Here is a 7,244-nt window from a genome sequence, read left to right on the forward strand (position 1 = left end):
ACAACAGTACATATGCGCACCCCCCGATAAATGAGAACCAGGCTAGGGGAAACAAATATATGGGTGAATAAACAGAAACCATCCTGTCTAAAAGACATAGTGGAAACATTGCCTTATGCATAGAAGCAAAATAACAGGCCAACCCATAAACCCCAATAACGGAAGACTTACCGTCGAACCAAGTTCCATAAGTACTTCCATAGCTTACCTTTCCACGCCGCAGGGTATTGCCAAAGCAAGAGGCCCAGGCTTTACCCCCTCACCGTGGGTTTTGTCATAGACCTTCAGAGACCGGGATACTGTGAACAGGAGCACCACTCCCCTGGACATATATTGTACCGTTGCAGCAGAAAACATTTGGTCCTTGGAAGGCACAAAGTTCTGGAACCCAGGGTCCAGCCCTCCGAAGAGAGGCATTATAGGCCAAACCTCGTTCTTCACACCGAGGCCTGGGTACCGTCCACTTTGGCTATGAAGCACCTTGGATGGATCCGGTTTCTAGCCTGTCTAGGCCACAAAGGACCCTTACAGCATAGCTATTAGACATGTGCACAGCAAAAATTTTCGTTTATTTCTGTTTCGTTTCTGTTCGTTTATCGTGATTCATAACGAGTCGCAATTTCGTAAGACGTTAGTTATCGTATTCGTACTCTTTAGTATTTTCGTAACACTCTTTTTTCCGTTTCTGTTTTTTTCTGTTAGTTTATTTTTCGTTGAATCGAGATTTGTATTTTCGTTATATTTTGTATTCTGCCGCGTTCGTATTTTTAAAATGATTTTATTCGTTCCTTCGTTTTTACGTTACTTTAATTTTCGTTGTTTTGCTATTCGTATTTACATTATATTTTCCATCATACCGCATACGTATTTTCGTAAGAAATATATTTTCGTTGCTTTATGATCATTCGTATTTTCCTGTCTAATTTCCTTTGATTGTAAAAACTTACTTTTGTAGATTTTATTGTATTCGTAATTCTGTTAGAATACATTTTACGTTTATTCGACACACTACTCGTCGTAATTTTGTAATTCGTACTTTACTGTGATTGACTTGACTGTCTTAGGCCCCGTACACACGAGAGGATCCATCCGCTGGAATTGATCCGCGGACCGGCTCCAGCGGATAGATCCCCTGGTGTGTACAATCCAGCGGATCTGTTTGCGCGGATTTTTATCCCCTGGGATGGATTTCAAGCGGATAAAAATTTGAAGACATGCTTTAAAATCTATCCGTTTGAATCCATCCCAACGGATTGATCCGCTGGTCTGTACAGACTCACCGGATCAATCCGTCCGAATGGATCCCCCGCATGCGTCGTAATGATTCAACGCATGCGTGGAATTCCTTATATGACATCGTCGCGCACGTCGCCGCGTCATCACGTCATCGCGATGGGATTTCGGCGCGGATTTTGATCCGATGGTGAGTACACTCCATCGGATAAAAATCCTCGCAAATCCTCGAGAGGATTTATCCGCGGAAACGGTCCGGTGGACCGTATCCGCGGATAAATCCTCTCGTGTGTACTAGGCCTTAGTTAGCACACACACCCTGTCTAGAATGATGTCTGACGTAGGAAAAAATCTAAAATATGTCAGATATTACAAATACAAATCTAGAAATTAGATGCACTGCAGTCTAACACAGAAAAAGAAGCTCATTGGGGGAAGGAACGAACCTCTTCAGAGGAAAGGGACAGCGCTCAGTGGCTATTGGTCAATGTCCAGAAATATTTCAGTACTAATGAAAGCTAATTTACATTATTTCGTATTTTCGTTGTTTTCATTTCCGTTTTCCGAAGATTCGTAATTTATTATTCGTTAGTTTTGATTTTCGTTTTTTATTCTTTGTTCAGCATTTCGGTTGTTTTCTTTTCGGTCTTCGAATATTAGTAAGTGTGCATTTTCGTTCATTTTGTTTTTCGTAATTATTATTTTTTTTGGGTTCGGTATTTTCGTTGTTTCTATGTTTTCGTTTCTTTCATCTTTCGTATCTTCGTTGTTTTTCATATTCGTTATTTTGAAAATATCGTTATTAATTGCGCTAAACCGTTCGTTCATTCGTATGTTAACGAATCAACTAAAATAACGAAAAATTGACGGAAAACGTATTCGTAACTTAAAAAATTGCACATGCCTAATAGCTATCCAAACGTGACCAACACCTAAGACACTGGCGAAAAAACTGAGGTACTTCCTGTATGGGAGGGGGTTATATAGGGAGGGAACTTCCTGTTTTAGAGTGCCAGTGTCCATCACCTGAAGGTAGACAATATAACCCACATAGTAATTAATGAAGCAGCTCTGTGTCCCCGTGATGTACGATAAAGAAATATGGTTGAGATGGAAGTGTTCATCGGTGGTATGTGCCCCTCTGGTGTATTCCAGTTACCAATATTTCCTCTGCGTCCTATTACCTACTTGCTCTTTTCTCCACAGAACCTGCTTTCTGTTCCCTGTTTGCCTACGTCCCAATCTGGCATTGTGGCTGTCCGTGTCCGTCCGGGTCTGACTTTTCCCACCACCACGGTTTTTGGGGCTCTCTTTTTCCAACCTGAGAGCCCTGTTCTGTGGGGGGGCCTAACCACCGCCTCTACCTCAGGGGAGACAGCTCATCCGGGGCCATCAGTCTATTCCCAATTGTGGGACCTTTTTAGGGTAATCACTTTGGGCTTTGCCATTGGTAATGTATACGATTTCCTACTCTGTTTTCCTATTGAAAGCATGATTCAGCCCACCTGAGACTTTATTGACCTAATTGTCCATTCATTTATGTATTTAGCATTTCAGTCGACATTTACGCACCCCACTCCTGATGACTGGCTTTAAATGCCAAGAAACGCGTCGAGTCTACACTCATGGATGCCAAGTCAAGTTTGTCCATATCCATGATAATTATGTTCACCATATCTGTATGTCCATTTATTGATGGTGACTGCTTTTTTAATCATGTATATCCAAGATGAATAATTAAATATGTTATTGTAACTACTATGATTTGAATTATGCCTTTGTCTGCATGATTTGTGTACCATTTAATATGATACACATTACACATATCTCATGTTTAGTACTGCTATTTCATTCATTGGATTGATTACTCAGCAGTCTCATATGGAAGCAGAGAATTCCTTGTTAGGATCCTGACATATAATCCATCGTTTGACTTCCTAAAAATGTCTTTAGACAACACACCCTCGTCTCATATAAAGTCCCATGACCCATTCTTTCTTACTTTTTCTTTAAGCCAATTAGAGCCTCAGGCACACTGCATTTTGATTAGGGTCCACCTGCAGGGATTAGGGGGGCAGTGCCCCTGCACCCCGTATGGATGGGCCATCACTGCTCCTGCTGCTGTCCATATCTTTGCTACCACTCATTACCAACCTTTCGCTTGTTCCTTCGCTACGCTTATGCTTCATCCCAAACTGAAAATTATTGTTACCGACCTTTGGCATGTTTTCTGATTACGCTTCTCCATATCCCTACTGGCGATATCTGCTACTGGACCCCGGCCTGCTCACTTCCCGGTGGATAAATCTTGAGGACTGTGACCTGGTACTAAGACACAGCAAAACCCATCTCCACCATCAGGGACTCAGGTGAATATTGGTTAGTGTTTTATACTCCGCAACTCAGGTGAGCCCATGCCATCCACCAGGGTGATCTGCTTTTATACCTATGTAGCGCTACCCCCGCAGGAGCCGCTGGTTGTTGTTGGGATCGGCGTATTTAAGTTACCTCAATGTTGTCTAGGGGTGCAGTTGATGAGTAGAGTAGAGCAGTGAGCGAATGTCCAGGCAATGAAGGAAGGTTTTCAAATGCTTTATTTTTGGCCCAACATAGCCAACATCAACATGGAATAGGAAGGAAAGGTTGATGAAGTGATAGAAAACCTTGCGGTATCAGGCCTGGATATGAATAGAGCAATCCTGCTCTCAGTAGCACAGTAGTAGTAGTTACAGTTCGTCGCCACTCTAGCCAGAGTGGGTGAAGTGCCTCCGGACAGACTTCTGCCACAAGCCTGGCAGCCGAAGTGTCACTTTAGATTGCTGGGAGGAACAGGCCTCTGCCACAGGCCTGGCTCTAGGGCCTCTGCCACAGGCCTATTACTTGAATGAGGGGAACGGATTGAGCGAATCCTCCCAGTAGATTAAGCCAGGGTCACCGGATGACAGTTGAAGTGTACCTGTCAATGTCCCAGTCACCAGATCCCCGATGGTTCGTTCAAGCCCTGTTGGACAACCTGCCTCCGGGTTCTCCTCAAGCCGACCCCCCATCGAACGGCACACAGCCTGGGATCTCCTCAGTAGAGTTGGGAACCCAGTAAGTCACTGGGGCCCCTGTCAGGAACATGGAGCTCCGCATAGCACGCGACCCCGGCCTGGAAGGCCATCCATTGGATGCGCACACCCTGAAGGTGGGTGCCGCTCCTGGAACCCGCGAAGAACCACACAAAATGGTGTTCGCCACAGATATACTCTCCCCCAGCATGCCCCGCGAGGGAAAACTCCTCCAATTGGCTGCTGGGGAAAAGCGGCTCTGCCAGAACCCCTCTAGCGCCACCTGTCGCCCAGGGGTGGAAACAACACCCCTGGAGCGCAGGCTGACCCACAGGACATTTATGGAATGACAGTAGCCCAAATCTAGAAAATTGTGAATGGGAGCAAAAAAATAACTCTCCCATTCCCCACTAACTTTAGCGTAGTGCCCATACTGAAAGTAAGGGGGCGCTACACTAGCATGAAATTGGTGAAAAAATTCACTCATCAAATGCCGACAGCCGCAATTGCGGCTTTGTTTACTTGCGGGTACCGGGCGTGACATCATAACAGTCATCTCCATGCCTCCCAGACAGCGGCGGCCGATTCGCTCTCCGGGCCCCCGATGGCACAGGGAAGCACCGGATGGCAGCGGGGGACGTCCCCTCCCGCCGCCTATAAGAACGATCAAGCGGCGGAACTGCCGGTTTGATCATTTATATTTTTCACAGAATCGCCGGCTGAAGACGGTGATATCTGAATGATGTCTGTAGCTGCCCCATCATTCAGATATCACCGCACAAAGCCGAGGACGTTAAAAGAAGGTGGTTAATGATGCTTAAAGTGAAATAATAAAAATAAAAATAAATCCTTTACAAGCAGACTAAGGGGACACCCCAGGCACTATATTTAAAATGGCAAATCTGTACCATGTATAGAACCTGCTGCAGCAAAACTGACATTTATTAAGAAAAAGAAATGGCATTTAAATTTCCGGCAATACAATAACATTAGCGGCAATACAAAAATGTTTAAAAAAAGGTGTGGGGGTTCCCCCCAATCCATAAGAAAGCCCTTTGGGTCTGGTATGGATTCTAAGGGGAACCCCACGAGATATAATACATGAGACTTATTTTAGTCCAAGTAGACTGTATAAAATGGGGAGGACGCCAACATCAAGCTGTGTGAGGTGCAGTCGAGAGGGGGCAGGTTTTCTCCACATGATGTGGTATTGTAGATAAATTATCCAAAATTGTAACCTCTTGCCTTCTGCGCTATAGCCAAAAGTCGACTACAGCGTGGGCCTAAATTTCTGAGAGGGTGTCCATGTACTGTATGTCCTCCTGTGCATGTGCTGCCTGCATGGCACGGGCAGTGGGCTCTGTGATCAGCAAGTCCATGGGACTCGCTGATCACAGATCGGAGTAAACGGCCCATCCCAGCACCACGTAATCAGCTGTCAGCCAATGGCAGCTAATCAAGTGATGTGAACAGAAGCCAGCAATCCATTTTTTTCCTCACACTGACAGCATGAGGAGAAAAAAAGCCGATTACTGGCTTGTGTAAATGGTACATCAGTCCCGCACATGGACACCCTCTGCTGCTAAGCAGTGCCCACCAGTGCCACCTACCAGTGCCCACCAGTGCATATCAGTACTGTTAAGCAGTGTCCATCAATGCCACCTACCAGTGCCACCTATTAATGCCCACCAGTATCACCTATCAGTGCCTCATCATCAGTGCCACCTATCAGTGCTGTCTATCAGTGTCATCTACCAGTGCTTATCAGTGTCGCCTATAAATGTCCACCAGTGACACCTATCAGTGCCAACTATCAATGCCCATCAGTGCTGCCAATCAGTGCATATCAGTGCCTCATCATCAGTGCCATCTACCAGTGCCCGTCAGTGCCACCTAACAGTGCGCAACAGTGCCAGCTATCAGTGAAGCTTCATCAGTGCCTCCTGATCAGTACTCACCAGTGCCTCCCAATCAGTGCCCATCAGTGTCACCAACCATTGCATATTAGTACTGTTAAGCAGTGCCCATCAGTGCCACCTATTAATGTTCACCAGTGTCACCTATCAGTGTCAGGATCAAGGGAAACATGAATACAGAAATGTACAGAGACATCCTTGATGAAAACCTGCTCCAGAGCGCTCTGGATCTCAAACTGGAGCAAAGGTTCATCTTCCAACAGGAGAACGACCCTAAGCATTTCAAGATAACAACGGTGTGGCTATAGGACAACTCTGTGAATGTCCTTGAGTGGCCCAGCCCAAGCCCAGACTTGAACCTGATTGAACATCTCTGGGGAGATCAGAAAATGGCTGTGCACCGATGCTCCACATCCAACCTGATGGAGCTTGAGAGGTCCTGCAAAGAAGAATGGGAGTTTCTGGGTCAATGGCTCATGTGTGGCGTGAATGCCCTAGGATTCCCCCCTATTGGAGCAAAATTTTTAATTTTAATCTTCAAAGTGACTAATTGCCAGGTTCTCATGTCCCCATCTGTAGCCCTCCTAAATGCTCATATATCTCATATATATCAAGGGCTACACAAACATTAATTCACCTTATCCTCACAGGAGCCAAACTAGCAATAGCCAAGGCGCGGAAGAAACCTAAACCCTTCCTTTCAGAAACCAAATGGAAAATATCATGGATAATGACCCAAGAAAAATTGGCCAGTATCTTAAATAATACAATCTCAAAGTCCAAAAAAATCTGGGAACCATGGGCTAACTTTATTGGGATATCACTTAATCAAGTGGTTCCACCAGCTCCTCAACCTACATTAGTATCAGGTTAGGCACGTACCTCATCCCCTTCCCTCCTCAATTGCATTCCCTCTTTTTACCCCTCCCTTTCTTCTCTTTTCTTCTTCTTTATCTCTCTCAGATGGTTGGGGAACCTGGAGATGACCTCAAGGAACACTATTTCCTCTATAATTTCTTGGAAAATGAAGTGATGGATAAATAGG

The sequence above is a fragment of the Rana temporaria genome, chromosome 1 (genome assembly GCF_905171775.1).
Source record: "Rana temporaria chromosome 1, aRanTem1.1, whole genome shotgun sequence".
In the NCBI taxonomy this organism is placed as follows: domain Eukaryota; kingdom Metazoa; phylum Chordata; class Amphibia; order Anura; family Ranidae; genus Rana; species Rana temporaria.